This window comes from Eubalaena glacialis, chromosome 12, assembly GCF_028564815.1.
Source record: "Eubalaena glacialis isolate mEubGla1 chromosome 12, mEubGla1.1.hap2.+ XY, whole genome shotgun sequence".
Classification (NCBI taxonomy): Eukaryota; Metazoa; Chordata; class Mammalia; order Artiodactyla; family Balaenidae; genus Eubalaena; species Eubalaena glacialis.
This window is the reverse complement of record NC_083727.1, coordinates 88456010-88473361: the sequence shown is the minus strand read 5'-3', so window position 1 is coordinate 88473361 and position 17352 is coordinate 88456010. Positions and strand designations below refer to the sequence as shown.

The 17352-nt window shown below is 35.9% G+C and overlaps 1 protein-coding gene across 1 annotated transcript in view; it reads left to right on the top strand.

Moving 5' to 3' along the window:
- Positions 1-17352, top strand: part of EYS (eyes shut homolog) — a 1734738-nt gene that overhangs the window by 979036 nt on the left and 738350 nt on the right. The gene's annotated exons all lie outside the window — the stretch shown is intronic.

Sequence of the window (17352 nt, the reverse complement as noted above, 5' to 3'; positions counted from 1 at the left end):
AACCAATAAATGAAATTAAAACTTCTCTAGAAGGAATCAATAGCAGAATAACTGAGGCAGAAGAACGGATAAGTGACCTGGAAGATAAAAGAGTGGAAATAACTACAGCAGAGCAGAATAAATAAAAAAGAATGAAAAGAATTGAGGACAGTCTCAGAGACCTCTGGGACAACATTAAATGCAACAACATTCGAATTATAGGGGTCCCAGAAGAAGAAGAGAAAAAGAAAGGGACTGAGAAAACATTTGAAGAGGTTATAGTTGAAAACTTCCCTAATATGGGAAAGGAAATAGTCAATAAAGTCCAGGAAGCACAGAGAGTCCCATACAGGATAAATCCAAGGAGAAACATGCCAAGACACATATTAATCAAACTATCAAAATTTAAATACAAAGAAAAAATATTAAAAGCAGCAAGGGAAAACAACAAATAACATACAAGGGAATCCCCATAAGGTTAACAGCTGATCTTTCAGCAGAAACTCTGCAAGCTAGGAGGGAGTGGCAGGACATATTTAAAATGATGAAACGGAAAAACCTACAACCAAAATTACTCTACCTAGCAAGGATCTCGTTCAGATTCGACAGAGAAATTAAAACCTTTACAGACAAGCAAAATCTAAGAGAATTCAACACCAACAAACCAGCTTTACAACAAGTGCTAAAGGAACTTCTCTAGGCAGGAAACACAAAAGAAGGAAAAGAGCTACAATAACAAACCCAAAACAATTAAGAAAATAGTAATAAGAACATACATATCGATAACAACCTTAAATGTAAATGGATTAAATGATCCAACCAAAAGACATAGACTGGCTGAATGGATACAAAAACAAGACCCGTATATATGCTGTCTACAAGAGACCCACTTCAGACCTAGGGACACATACAGACTGAAAGTGAGGGGATGGAAAAAGATATTCCATGCAAATGGAAATCAAAAGAAAGCTGGAGTAACAATTCTCATACCAGGCAAAATAGACTTTAAAATAAAGACTATTACAAGAGACAAAGAAGGACACTACATAATGATCAAGGGATCGATCCAAGAATAAGATATAACAATTGTAAATATTTATGCACCCAACATAGGAGAACCTCAATACATAAGGCAAATGTTAACAGCCATAAAAGGGGAAATCGACAGTAACACAGTCATAGTAGGGGACTTTAACACCCCACTTTCACTAATGGACAGATCATCTAAAATGAAAATAAATAAGGAAACACAAGCTTTAAATGATACATTAAACAGGATGGATTTAATTGATATTTATAGGACATTCCATCCAAAAACAACAGAATACACTTTCTTCTCAAGTGCTCATGAAACATTGTCCAGAATAGATCATGTCTTTGGTCACAAATCAAATCTTGATAAATTTAAGACAATTGAAATCGTATCAAGTTTCTTTTCTGACCACATTGCTATGAGACTAGATATCAATTACAGGAAAAAATCTGTAAAAAATACAAACACATGGAGGCTAAACAATACAGTAATTAATAACCAAGGGATCACTGAAGAAATCAAAAAGAGAGTGGCATGGACATATATACACCACCAAATGTAAAATAGCTAGCTAGTGGGAAGCAGCCACATAGCACAGGGAGATCAGCTTGGTGCTTTGTGACCACCTAGAGAGGTGGGATAGGGAGGGTGGAAGGGAGGCTCAAGAGGGAGGAGATATGGGGATATATGTATATGTATAGCTGATTCAGTTTGTTATAAAGCAGAAACTAACACACTATTGTAAAGCAATTATACTCCGATAAAGATGTTTAAATAAATAAATAAATAAAACTCTCCTTATGGGCCCATAACCTTACAAATCAATTTCTAAAGTACATGTACATAGCATATATCCATTAATTGCAATAGACAAAATTACAACATAATTTTGTTATAATTAATTTTGTTATTAAATATTTAATAACAATAGCTATGTGGCTTACATATAGGTTAATATACTTTAGTGTCCACCCTCTTCCTAAGGAAACTCCTCTGACTCAGGGTCACTGCACTAACCGATTGCACCCTGAATTCTAAGCCGGCAATGCCATTATCTTTTTCTTGGCCCTCTAGAATTAAGAAAGGTAGAGTCTGTTTAGTCAGATGCTGGTGGATACTTGAGCTAAATGCATGCTGGGTTGAAACTAGAGTTGACCACCATCTTGGTAGAGGAGGCTGTGGAAACCCTGCAGCAGCGCTGGCAGGCAGAGATTCTGAGTGAGTAGGTGAGCTCTGTGGTGACGGTCCTCTTCGGCGGATACAGAGGTCCCTGGGCCATCTTTACTTCCTCTGACCTTATGCCTGACTGCTCCTCTTTTCCAGGGTGTCGGTCTATCTTTACTAAACCCTTTTACTGCAATCAATTGGAGTAGGTTTCTCTTTTTGGTGACCAACCATGGGCTGAAAAATGTAAATTACAAAATGAAGTTGACTGATAATGACCTTAGGCCAAATATGTATGATAATTTAGATTATTATGCCATAATACTTATTATCTTAAGGTGATATACAATTTAATTCCCTGCTGTTCCAAATTGTGTAAATTATGTAGTTTCAAAGAATTTGATAACTTTTAACACTCCATCCTCAGCTGTGTCCTCCAGAGATTCAACTTTGAATGCAGTTTTATATTCTGGCTAATGTAACTTCTCATACCACATGTCAAAGGAAACTATTGGATGTGGCTATTTCACATTTATCTTCATCTCTTGTAAACATTTAAAAAAAATAAAAGTAGTAATTTTTGTCAATTTGTTCTAATTTATAATTAGACAAAAATTAAGAAAACTCATACAGGATGTTCTGGGGCAAAAAAAGAGACAAAATGATGTTGAATTTAGCTAACAAATTAGATTTATTTATATTCATCATTTTATTCAACTTATTCTTATCATAAATTATTTCATTCAGTGTGGACTTTCTCTTTCACTAATTCTTTTTTTTTTTTAATAAATCTTTCACTGATTCTTGAGCTTGCTTTATGAAAAACCTGTTGATTTGCTGTCATCAACAAATTTTCAAAATTTCAAAAGTTACCCTGCACAACATCTCTGCTGCAACAGAGCAAAACGACTGAGAGCATCCTACCGCCTCAGAGGCCTTTGCAAAGAGCTCCGCATTTTAGATGAATTAAGCAGATATTCAAACTGGAGGAAACAGCACATTTCTAATACACACAGTAGCTGTGATTTGTTCATCTTATTAGCAAAATACTACTTATTGTTACATAGCAAACAAAAAGCTCTGAAGATTGAAGGCTTGGACATTTTGATTTGGGATGAGAGACCAGAGGATTATAAAGCTCTCTGAGGCCAGGGGGATTTTCAGGAGTTTATGCAAGGGTCATACATTTACGTACAAAGAGAGAAACCACAAAGATGACAAAGAGCTCAGGGATGTGAGAAGATTATTCTGGTTTGACTCAAAAACATGAAGACAGGACACTAAAATTGTGTAAAGCTCTCACTCCTGAATTGGGGCAGTACATTCAATTATACAGGCATGGCATGGCAACCAAGAACCCAAGTGCATGTTAAAAACAAAAATGAAATCAGACCCAGACAGTTTTTGGCCAAAACACAGCATGATCTACAAGTGTGAAAGCTGATCAGGGGTTTTCTGGTTAGCCATGGAAATTTCCTGTTCAGTTGAAATAGTGTATGCAAAAGCCAAGAGGCATGAAACATAAGGCAGAGCTCAGGGTATCAGTGAGACTCTGGAGAGCAGATTTGTTGAGCGGAGTTTGGAGAAATGAAGTCAGATATAAATTCACTCATCAGATTGTAAATGGCCTTACCTTCTATGCTTATTTTGACTTCATATCAAATGTTATTGGATATGATTGAAAGTTTTGTTTTAATTGAAATAAAGTTGATGTACAATATTATGTTAGCGTCAGGTGTACTACATAGTGAATTAACATTTGCATACATTATGAAACGATCGTCATGTTAAGTCTAGTAACCGTCTGTTCCCATACAAACTTATTACAACATTATTGACCACATTCGTTGTGCTGTATATTGCAACCCCACAGCTAGGGGTTTGTACCTCAATCCCCTTCACGTATCTCACCTTCACCCCCACCCACCACTGAAAGTTTTTCAATGTGATAGTGGAGCATGATTAGTTTTCCCAAATAGAAGACTCATTAAACTAGGAAGGGTGTAGATAATAAGAGGTCAGTTGTAAGGCTGCTGTTGTAACAGGATGAGTAGAAAATGAAGAGGATCTGAATTTTAAGAAAAAAGGAAGATGTAAGAGTTAAAAAAGGTAGAGCAAATGCAACCTGATTATCCTAAACTGGCTATTTGGGAGGAAGGAAGCCATAGATACCAGAGCAGAAGAGCAGAAGCCACTTGGGTTCAAAAACTGTCCTCAGAACTTATAAGCTTTGTGACCTTGTTTTTTCTCTGTACTTCATCTTCCTAATCTGTAAAATTTTGTAATAATAATTTCAGAACTATCTTATAGAGTATTGTAAGGACAAATCAAATCAAAATATGTAAATCACTTAGAATACTTACTACATTAATACATGTTAGCATAGCTGTTTTTATGAAAGATAATAAATGCTGTCCTACGTGGAAGATAGAGAGGTACGAAAACTGCCACAAATAAAAATGGAGAATGCAAGGATCTTTTTAAAAAGTGTGTATTTGACGCACCTCCATTTATACCCAGTGCCTTTGTCTGTATGTATGTCATTACCACTCTTGTTTAAGTAGGCTGGAAAACTTACAGCTGATTTGATTCATCTCTCCTCTTCTACCTTTGCTAAAATAGTTACTAAGATTTCTTATTTCTGAAAACAGACAAATCACCCGCATCAGTCACTGTTTTACGTGGAACTTCCATAGCTCAGTCCAAGTTGTCCTCGGGATGTGCCCAGGTTAATGGCGTAGTTCTGAGCTACTTTGCTTACCTATCACATTTGTCCGTTATGAGACTTAATGTACAGGTCCTCTCACTATGTCACCCCTCTGCCTAAACTGTTCAGTGTAATCTATTCCTTCTGTAATGCCTTCACCCCTCTATTTTTCCTTCCTCCATTCTTTTGCTCATCCCACTCTCGCCTGTGGGTTCTTTGTTGCCTTGTAATCACACTGTGCCATACTGCTTCTGAGCCCATTTTTCTGCTTGCCTGGAATGCTTTTTGTAACTCCTTATCCATGTAAAATATCCACATTCTATTTCATGTTGCTATATTTTCAAGGCAGTATTTGAAGGAAACATAAAAATCTGATATCCTCTATGACTCAGAAAATGTATTATTAAATCTTCCAGCAGAAATTTAATTAAATTTACTGAAATGGCAGACATATTTAGAAATGTTTACTCATTAAAACTAGGGAATCATTAATGATACATGTGTACAAAAGAAAAAGAAAAATATAAGAAACAACAGATAGGTATTCAAGGAAAGAAAAGGTTTAATGCATGATTATATTTGTCTTGTTTACATTGCTCATTTCAATTCATGCAACTTGACCCGTTCTACTGTTTCTCTTCCCTACAATTAGTCATCCTACAGTTCTACAAAGTAAAGAAGGAAATGCTAAAGCCACAGAACAAAGCATTGCCTTATTTTATTTTTGGCTGCATTAGGTCTTCATTGCTGTCCTTTCTCAGGAAACCATTCATATTGTAGGTTGGAAAATGCCCTGAGAAGACAAAAAATATAATATTCATAAGAAATAGAATAGAACTAGCATTTGTGGCCACATACTCCAAGTTTAAGAGTGGTGCTCTTTCCAATCCAGTTACACTAGGAGGAACCAGAGATTGGAAGGAACTAAAGGCTGTAGGCAGAGCCAAGCCCCAGTCAGGGACAGGTTTTTCCCTTTACTCACTGACTCATTCACTCATTCCACTAATAACAACTAATAGCTTAGCACTTGGTTTCCATTAAGTGCTGAGTATGAGAGAAAAAAAGTGAATAAAAGGAACTCAGTGTAGAATGGCAGAAACAGAGCAGATAGGGAAGCAGGAAGTTATACAACTACGTGGTATACAGTATAAGAAAGAAGACAACGATCCTGGAAGCAGTACATTTTTCCTGGGAAATCAGGAAAGATCTCTCAAAGAGACCAGGTGGTGAAAGCCTGGACTATATAGTATAGAAAATAATGAACTAACTCAAGAGGCTTTTAATCAACTGAGTGCCACAAGCAGATTTCATGAAAAAAAAAAAAAAGAGAGAGAGAAAATGGTAACTTTGGCTGCTCTGTGGACAGTGAGCTGAGGAGAGACAGGCAAGTGATTCAGTCCCAAGAGACCAGTGACAGGTAATTTCCTTCCTTTGTGACTAACAAGACTACCAGGATAGAATGCACGGAAATATATTCTATTCAGAAATTAAGTTTTGTACATTGAATGCAGGAAATCATCTTTGTTACATGTGAGTCTTTCCAGCACTATGTGAACAGGAAAAAGATTCAACACCACTGAATTCTGGTGAAGATTCTCTCAGCCATGTGTCTCACAAATAAGCTGAAATAGTACCTTCTTTCAGTGGAAGCTGACCCCTCTGGCAACTGTGGGCTTCCCAGTATCCTGGCCCTGATCACAGATCCCTTGTGCTGTGGAGAAGGGGGCTCTGGAAGGAAGGAAAAAACTCTTCTTCCAAAGCTTCCTGGGGAGAGGGATGAATGTTAAGTGTAGGGACAAGAGGAGTTCTTCCAGTCATCTCTGATGGCACATTGACTCTGGTTGGATTGTTGAGATCCGCTTTGGTAAAGACAGAAGGCGATGGGATGAAAGACCTGGCCTCATAAACAACATGGGGTCACTGCAGGGGTCTGGTGGCCTTGGAAAGATAGCAAGAGGATGGAGAGAGATTCTCAAAGGCGCTGATGTATGTACACCGTACCTAATACAATTTTCTTTCAATGGAATAGTATTCTTTTAGCCAAATGTCCTATATTTCTATCATAAAGTGGCCTCTTCTTTTTAAATTTGGGTTTTTATTTTCTTGCAATTTAGTCAATAGTTTGGTTTTTGCCTGTTCTTATTTATAACCCTTCCTCCCTTTTCTAGTTGTGAGCAGATTTTCCCTTTTTATGGGCTTCTGAAAGTCCCTCTGGATGACTTCTTACATTTAATTATTTTGATTTGCAGCTCTGCTGTTTAGTTTTTATATTCCTTCTTGTTTAGAGTCATGCCTGCTGTAGTTTGGTACTTTATTAGCTGTTTATTTTTAAGTGATAAAGTCTCTGAATTAGAAATAAAAATTTAAAACAAAAAGAAAGAAACACCTCTCTTCCTTTTTGTCTTTCAGTACTCTTAGTAGTCCTCTCAGCACAGATGAATTAGTGTGGCAAAATATTTTCTTTACAGGAATTACAACTTCAGAATGCTCTAGGTGCTCTATCCTAGTCTACTAATATTTTCCAAGTCTCTTTCCAATGCCTCTTTAATTTTCTTGCACTTTGACATTACCAGACAGGAGAGAAAGTTGTCTCTATTTTATTTAGAAAGAGATTAGACAATGTGCAACATAAGCAAATATGTTCACAGTTTTCTTCAGAAATTTATAGTATATTATTGTAAATGGACCATGGAAATATAAAATCTGAATTTAAAATACTTTTTGTTAAATGGATGTCAACTCTGGTTAAGGGTTTTTAAATTCAAATTTATGAAACCCTGGTATCTGGTGGTCAGAAAATTGAGCTTTTCTGTATATGCATATGTGTGTGCATGTATGTGTGTGTCTGTGTGTGTTGGCTGTACCCAAAAATGTGCATAATATTTCCAAAATGTAAATAAATCCATTTATAATTTATCCAAAATAGAAAAATGTTTGCCAACATATTAGAAGTATAAAAATCTACTATACAAATTCTAATATAAAATCCACTAGCTTCTTTTTTTTAAATTTTAGTTGTTTGTTAATGCAATGTATCTTCTATCACCTTAGATTAATAGACTAATTAATATTCCAGTGATACTTCTAAAAATTTACTAAGTAAAAGGGCAAATACGAACCATTTATTTCCTTACTAGAATTTTCAGGCTTTAACTTCTAATGTTTATATTTTTATGTACCACTAGTTGCATATTGTGTTATCTCCTTAGAAAGGTTGTTTCCTTTCTGGATTCATGATTAATCTTTGGAGTACACATGCATCACAAAGGAGGCTGACTAATGAATGGCATAATGACAGTGGCACTAGCACACTTTGGCAAGTCAGGTAAGGCAGTCTTCCAGCAAAGCTATTAATGTCAGAACTAATATAGTTCTCAGAGAATTTTGTTAATTATTATAATGTTTATCCATTTAAAATATCTCTGTCCCTCTCTAGCATGAGGTGAAATTAAGAAGTGAACAATAATGACACTTCCTTCCCACAAAGTGGGAATCTGGGGTCCTGTATAAATTGAAATTTAGGGAGCCTGGCCAAGATAAGTGGGCTGGAGTAGCCAGTGCTGCAGAAACAAAGGGAGCAAAAAAAAAAAAAAAAAAAAAAAAAGGAGGAAAAAAAAAGAGAACAAAATAATGCCATTTGCAGCAACATGGATGGACCTAGAGATTGTCATATTGAGTGAAGTAACTCAGACACAGAAAGACAAATATCATGTGATGTCGCTTATATGTGGAATCTAAAAAAAAAAAAAAAAAGGTACAAATGAACTTATTTACAAAACAGAAGTAGAGTCACAGATGTAGAACACAAACTTATGGTTACCAGGGGATAAGGGGGGAGGGATAAATTGGGAGATTGACATATACACACACTATACACTATACATACATATACACACTATATGTAAAATAGGTAACTAATAAGAACCTGCACAGGGAACTCTACTCAATACTCTGTAATGGCCTACGTGGGAAAAAAATCAAAAAAAAAAAAAAAGACTGGGGGTGACTCACAAACTGGAGAACACATACCACAGAAGTCCACTCACTGGAGTGAAGGTTCTGAACCCCATTTCAGGCTTCTGAACCTGGGGGTCTGGCAACAGGAGGAGGAATTCCCAGAGAATCAGACTTTGAAGGCAAGTGGGAGTTGATTGCAGAACTTTGACAGGACTGGGGGAAACAGAGACTCCACTCTTGGAGGGCAAAGTAGTGTGCGCATCGGGACCCAGGGGAAGGAGCAGTGACCCCGTAGGAGACTGAACCAGACCTACCTGCTAGTGTTGGAGGGTCTCCTGCAGAGGCGGGGGATGGCTGTGGTTCACCATGGGGGCAAGGACACTGGCAGCAGAAGTTCTGGGAAGTACTCCTTGGTGTGAGCCCTCTCAGAGTCCGCCATTAGCCCCACCAAAGAGCCCGGGTAGGCTCCAGTGTTGGGTCGCCTCAGGCCAAACAACCAACAGGGAGGGAACCCAGCCCCACCCATCAGCAGACAAGCAGACTAAAGTTTTACTGAGCTCTGCCCACCAGTCCCTCCCATCAGGAAGCCTGCACAAGCCTCTTAGATAGCCTCATCCACCAGAGGGCTGACAGCAGAAGCAAGAAGAACTACAGTCCTGCAGCTTGTGGAACAAAAACCACATTCACAGAAAGACAGACAAAATGAAAAGGCAGAGGACTATGTACCAGAAGAAGGAACAAGATAAAACCCCAGAAAAACAATTAAATGAAGTGGAGATAGGCAAACTTCCAGAAAAAGAATTCAGAATAATGATAGAGAAGGTGAAAAAAAATTTTACAATTCGTTTGGAAACACAAAAGACCCCAAATATCCAAAGCTTGAGAAAGAAAATGGAGCTGGAGGAATCAGGCTCCCTGACTTCAGACTATACTACAAAATATATATATACTATACTACAGTAATCAAGACAATATGGTACTGGCACAAAAACAGAAATATAGATCAATGGAACAGGATAGAAAGCCCAGAGATAAACCCACGCACCTATGGTCAACTAATCTATGACAAAGGAGGCAAGAATATACAATGGAGAAAAGACAGCCTCTTCAATAAGTGGTGCTGGGAAAACTGGACAGCTGTATGTAAAAGAATGAAATTAGAACACTCCTTAACACCATACACAAAAATAAACTCAAAATGGATTAGAGACCTAAATGTAAGACCAGACACTATAAAATTCTTAGAGGAAAACATAGGAAGAACACTCTTTGACATAAATCACAGCAAGATCTTTTTTGACCCACCTCCTAGAGTAATGGAAATAAAAACAAATTAAACAAATAGGCCCTAATGAAACTTAGAAGCTTTTGTACAGCAAAGGAAACTATAAACAAGATGAAAAGACAACCCTCAGAATGGGAGAAAATATTTGCAAATGAAGTAACTGACACAGGATTAATATCCAAAATATACAAGCAGCTCAAGCAGCTCAATATCAAAAAACAAACAGCCCAATCAGAAAATGACCAGAAAACCTAAATAGACATTTTTCCAAAGAAGACATACAGATGGGCAAGAAGCACATGAAAAGCTGCTCAATATCACTAATTATTAGAGAAATGCAAATCAAAACTACATTAAGGTATCATCTCACACTGGTTAGAATGGGCATCATCAGAAAATCTACAAACAACAAATCCTGGAGAGGGTGTGGAGAAAAGGGAACCCTCTTGCACTGTTGGTGGGAATGTAAATTGATACAGCCACTATGGAGAACAGTATGGAGGTTCCTTAAAAAACTAAAAATAGAATTACCTTATGACTCAACAATCCCACTACTGGGCATATACCCAGAGAAAACCATAATTCAAAAATTCACATGTACCTCAATGTTCATTACAGCTCTATTTACAACTGCCAGGTCATGGAAGCAACCTAAATGTCCACTGACAGATGAATGGATAAAGAAGATGTGGTACACATATACAATAGAATATTACTCAGCCATAAAAAGGAACGAAACTGGGTCATTTGTAGAGACGTGGATGGACCTAGAGACTGTCATACAGAGTGAAGTAAGTCAGAAAGAGAAAAACAAATATCATATGTTAACGCATATATGTGGAATCTAGAAAAATGGTACAGATGAACCAGTTTGCAAGGCAAAAATAGAGACACAGATGTAGAGAACAGAGGTATGGACACCAAGGGGGGAAAGAAGGGGGTGGGGTGATGGTGGTGGTGGATGAATTGGGAGATTGGGATTGACATATATACACTAATATGTATAAAATATGTAACTAATAAGAACCTGCTGTATAAAAAAATAAAATTCAAAACAAAATAGTGTATATATAAGTGATTCACTTTGCTGTACACCTGAAATAAACACAACATATACAACAAATCAACTACAGTCCAATAAAAATTTTAAAAAGTCACACATTACATGCTAAAGAACAATACAAAGAAAAGAATCCAGATATGAGGCATTAGAAACGGAGTTTGAGCACATTTGATGCTGGGAGGGTAGGTGGCAGCCTAGAGACATTCCTTCATTTAGTGGACTTGCTGGAAATGCTGGGTGGGGCAAAACAGGTAAGGCATTGAGTGTGCATAGGAGTAGTATTTGACTCTTTCATATTTCTGAGTAATTACTTATTACATAAAGAAGGAGAAGGAGAGGATAAAGGAAAAGAGAAGGAGGAGGAGGAGCTAGAGGAGATGGAGAAGGGGACAAATGCCTTAGATGACAATATGAGACACTGAAACTGAAGAGGAACAGTCAAAGTGAATCTACATTGAGCATGTACTATATGCCAAGCATAATACCACCTCTTTCAAACGTTTTCTCCCAGTGAAATACATGCCAATTAAATACTTTTTTCAGACTAAATACCTGTGAAAAATGTCATGGTGTTTTACCAATAGAAGGTAATATCTAGCTACCTAATTTTACCACACAAATCGATACTTTACAATACACATTGGAAGAAATTTTTCTCATAGATAAAAGGCAAATTCCTGTAACTCCAAACATTTATGCTTTTAACTGCTCTGTGATTGAAGATGGAAGAAATCCTTGCTGTGTGGTATGTGTATCTTTCTGGCATTCAAATCAAGATGTGAATGCTTCAAGTCGTAAGATTACAAGGACTATTAAAACCAGGCCATTTTAATCAACATAGTGCAATAAAATGTGTAGTATTACTAGAAATGAAGTCACTGGATAGATGAAACATTTTTAAAAAGATAATCACTTTTTATTACACATAAATGTACACATTTTTGTTTTAATTATGCATAACACATGGTGGAGTTATTTTTATAAAGGACATAAACTTTATCAAAAAATTGAATACAAAAACCAATGGAAAATTTTGAATTAAAAAAAAATTTATTAGGTTTCTTTCTGTTCACCATTTGTCTTGCATGATGGTGTCCTGGTTGGGGTGATAAACTCTATCACCACTCTGCTTAAAGGTCCAAGAGTTTAATCATGACAAAGATAGGAATTATTCTTAAATTTCTTAAATGTTACCTGGAAGAATGTGAAAGATGCCGAATGTGGTGGAAGAACACTTAACTCTACCCAGGGAGTTGCTTGAAGGATGGACAGCTGGAGTGGAGGCTTGCCAGTGGTGTGAGGAGGCACTGGGTGGTAACACCGATGACAGAAATGGAAAAGTGAGGCAGAAAGGCACATATATCCGTATAGTTGGCACATAGCAGAGACAGACCAAAATGCAGGAAATGATAAGGGGCTCTGCTTTCGACATGGTTCTGGGAGCTCCATTTTTACATTTTATGTAGGTGCTGAAAATTAAAGAATAGAAACCCAGGTTCTTCAAAGTTCTATTATTTTTCTATGAAACAGCATTTTTTTCTATCATCATCCTTTTCCAATTAAAGCATTCAAATAATTGCCAGTACATAATGGAAAATGCACTCTACTGAGCTAAAAAATAAATTAAAGCTTTAGATCATATAGAAATAGATATAATAATAGCAAATAATTCCTGAGGGTTTACTATTTGCTGGACAAATAGTAAACTATGCAAATCATTTTACCAGCATTAGCTTGTTACTTCTCCTTACAACACTTTGGCGTTTACTCTCCAATTACAAAGAAGCACAGATTAAGTATCTGAAGCATGATTCCAAAACCTGCATATTTCTCATGAGCACATGCTATCTGTATGTTTCCTCTACTATGCTTACATTTTGCAAAAGAATGTTTAAGCAGTTGGTTTGGTTTATCTTTAAAGATTACTTTTGATTTTTTAAAAATAGAATTGTAGTAAAAGAGACCAAAGGATCTCATCTTATTGTGGCATAATGAAACAAGAAGCATAGTAAGTGATTTCAGTTCAATCCTAATGAACGAAACAGTAAACATGGTAAGTGATTTCAGTTCGGTTCTAAAGAACAAACATTCTGTGTCTAAATATAGTAATAGCCAATGCAAATATAGTAAAAAGAGGGTACCACCTTAGGGCAATATAGTTATTTCTAGAATCAATTCATGTGCACTTTTACTTTTATGATTAATATTATCAGTCTGCCTTATTATTTATATATGGAAGTTTTCTCACACTTGGTTTAGGGATCATTTCTTGGTCAATTATATTCCAATTGCCTGTGGCAGAGTGCCTTACAAATAATACGGAGTGAATACATGTTTGTTTTATTTAATTATAATGATAGTTTATTACAACAAAGTAGGCTGGCGTACCATGGCACTAACCAAAATGGAACTGTGCCTGTAAACATTCACTTCTCTTTTTGGCTTTGTGAGCACTCTTCAGGTAGAAGGGCAGAACCCACCTGTCTGCATGGTGTTGTAGATATCTGGGGGTGTTTGATATCTGCCTGTATTCTGAAGCCCATGTTTGGCCAAGCCAAGCGATGACCCTTGCTATTTTCTTGACTTCATACCTTGGAATCAGACTTTGTCAAATCATGGTATTTGAAAATTCCTCTGAAGAATATATTAATATTATGAACTAGCAGAACAGATTATTTGAAAAAAATTGTGTTATCTAAAAACCTCTCATTCTATAATATTTTCTTTTGCAGAAACAGGTCAAAACAACTTTAAAGTTTTTTGTATTTAAAACCAATCTGATTGACTATTACCAACTTAATTTTATTTTTTCATTACCATCATAAACAATTACTTTTTGTACAAATAATTGGGTTGAACATACAGATATCGTGGGCAGTTAAATGTTAAAAATCCCTTATATCCATCTGGTGATTTGAGGTATTTCACTCAATTGAGAGCTGGGTGCAGTAAGTTTAGCTTCTGAATGGTTTATTCTAAGAAAATTGAGGCATGACTGAATTTTATGAGGCCTAGAATTACTTTTATGTGTCTCTTAGTTTTGACTCCTAGCATTTACAACTGGTAGGTACTCAAAAGTATTAAATTCTATTATTATAGAGCTATAACTTTATAATCTGGTACAGAGGCATATAGTTTTTAAAAATAATGTACATATGCATATACATATATTTTCTGGAAAGTGCAAACAAGAATTATAAAACTGTGAAACTATTTATAGTAGTTCACATTTAAAATATCTTTATTTTTCCAGGTAAGAAATGAATAAAATAAGGATTCCTAACATTGTGCTCTCTTCCTTTAGTTCTAATACATTTGTATTGGGACTTCACTGATAATTATGTTAGGAAATATAAGTGATATTTTAATATCCATTTTTAAATTGATATTAATTCCAGAATTATGATTTGACTGCTGTGTTGCTAAGGAAATCATCCAGTTATATTAGAAATGTTTATAGTTTTTTATGGCATTACATTTCCCAAAGATTCAGGTACCTTTACTATTTCACGATTGGATTTTCTTTTATTATCTTTCTGAGAATTTTTTCTCTAATTCTCTAATTCTATATGATTTCAGGTTAAAGATAAGGAGCTTATGGTAACACACTCTGGAAATAATAAACTGTTATATAAAGTTGTACCTCTAATAGAATCTTCTGTCAAACTTTTCTTCAAAAGTTTTGTCTGCCTAACATGAAAAAAGGTTTGCAACTATACCTCTCTTGATTAATTGTTAGTGAATCTCTATAGACCAGTTCATACACAAGTGGCAAATTCTTTTCTTTCAATGGTTTAGAGTCTAGAAAATCTCATCTTTGCATTACTTTTTATTTGTACTATGTGGAGTATGAGGTGCGATTGAGGGTGTGGAAGAAAACTTGAGTCAAAAGTTCTGAATTTTCTAACTAGAATGATTATCCCAGCTATGTAATTTGTTATAATGACCTGTATTTTTAGTATATTAACTGGAAAAAAGATTAATTAGTGTAAACTGAAACTGAATAGTTGAAGGTTTGATGTGAGAGAAATTCCACCTCCTGGGAATATGGTCCTCTCCTCACCTAGAACTCTCTTACAAGCCTCCCAACATTTGTTAAGCCTGGATGATTTATGTGCAGGGGACCAAGGATTGAATCAGACGACCTGTAGGGTTCCTTGGAGACCTGCGATTCTGCATTATTCTAAACTGACCACTGGTCCATTCCAGAATCGATCATTTGGGAACACACTGATAGTTTTTCCTAGAAACAGATCCAGGGCCAGCTTCTGATTTGAGTTCATATTTTTAAATTAAGACCATGTGCCTACAGCTCTAGTAAGTGTAGTAATTGTGCCAGACACTTCCGTTTATTAGCAGTAAATACGTTTCATTAATAATTTTTAAACTAAATAGATAGAAAACGCTATCTATTTAAAAACAACATCTTATTCAAAATCTCTTGAAAATGTTTGGAAATGAATATGTCATGGCTGTTGACCTCTGTTATCTGACAAATCGTGTCAAGCAAGTTGCGAAAAAACCCAAGATAGTATAACATATTTTGTTCCTCTAATAGTGGATACCTTTCAAAATGAAAATATTATGGAACTGTAATATGGCCTTTCACAAAGCCACAGAAATGACTGCACTCCTCTTTTACCTTGAGTCAACTGAAATGTAACTTTCCATATCATAAAGCAGTCTAGGTATTGGGAATTAAGTACTTAATATTTTTATTTCTAAAATTCAAAATACTGTAATCATAGCATTTCCAGAACCTTTGTAACTATGCTAAATATAATAATGTTTTAACTACAACAAATGGTTATTGTAAAAGACAACAATTTTTAAATAGCTGTCACTTCTTTATAAGCAGAATATAATTTTCTTTTGTCTACTTTCTCTCAAGCTTTCCCTGAGTTTGCTATTATCTTCACATATCAATCCTCAGTATTTATATCATTATAATGCATGAATATAAATATGTATTGACTGATGAGTTACAGAATAGTAGGCATTGGCAATAGCTTGCTTTCCAGTAACACTTAGACCCAATAAATTAATATATATTTGCCTTTGGATTCACTGTGAAAGTTCAGTCTGCTTGAGGTCCTTAATTTTGGAGTAATTGGAGTAATTTATTAATGGCCTCCTTGATTTAATATACAATGTGCTACATTTGGTGGTTAGCAATTTGGGGGCTCAGAGCTATTTAATAATCAATGGGAGGATTTTCTAAGTGAAATAATTATAGAAAATTATGAAATAGTCTCTGGATTTCTTCTGGAGTCTTGCAATCAAGACATTGAGTAGGTGTTAGGGTTGGAAAGAGAGAGTGCTTTTTTACACCACCTCAGTATGGATTGGTGAACAGCTATGCAATGTCTTCTGGTTGTCTAGTGAATCAAAAGTAAAATAAATACATAAATAATCAGTCCAATGCCATGGTGACTGATGCTAATGATTCTTGCTGTGGGATGCTTTCAGCTGGAGAATTATCCTCAAAATAGTCATGAACAAAGCAGCTCTTGTCCTTTCTCAAGCTTGTGCCCCCTACTGGGTGAGTGAAAACCAAGTTTTCTGTCTCAGGCTGCTCAAAACATTCTCTCTGTACCATTTCCCTCTGTTCTCCTCCCCTCCACTCAGCTGAGTGGCTGGCTTTGCACCTGCTTCTTAAGCTGATCACTTACCATATCTCACACAGTAGACATAGCATTTCCTCTCCTGGGTCTCACTCTTTATTTCCTCTTTCTTGGTGGCCCAAACATTTATATTTCCTTCATAGTCCTAAACCAGTAAGTTCAGACTCTGTCAAAAGCATCCACTGTTCAAACAAAATTTTGTTTGAAAATGTGCTTGAAAACATATTGTGATTTTTTTCCCATTAAAATAACATTTAATTCTGCCCTGGCCTTGATCTGTATATACCTGTCCTGCCTGGCTCTTTTCTCCTTCTTCAGAATCTTAATTCCATAAATACCCTTGAAGATACACTGCATTCCTACCTTCAATATCTTCGCAACTCACTTACTAGTTTGAAAGTTTTACAGCTCTTAATCATAAAGTTAAATTTCATGAATTCTCCTTGGCCCTAAGTCACAGTGAAATTTAAGGCAGTTGATCCAGCACTGCTTACTTGGACCATATACTAACAATTTAAAAATAAAACCTAACTGGAGAAT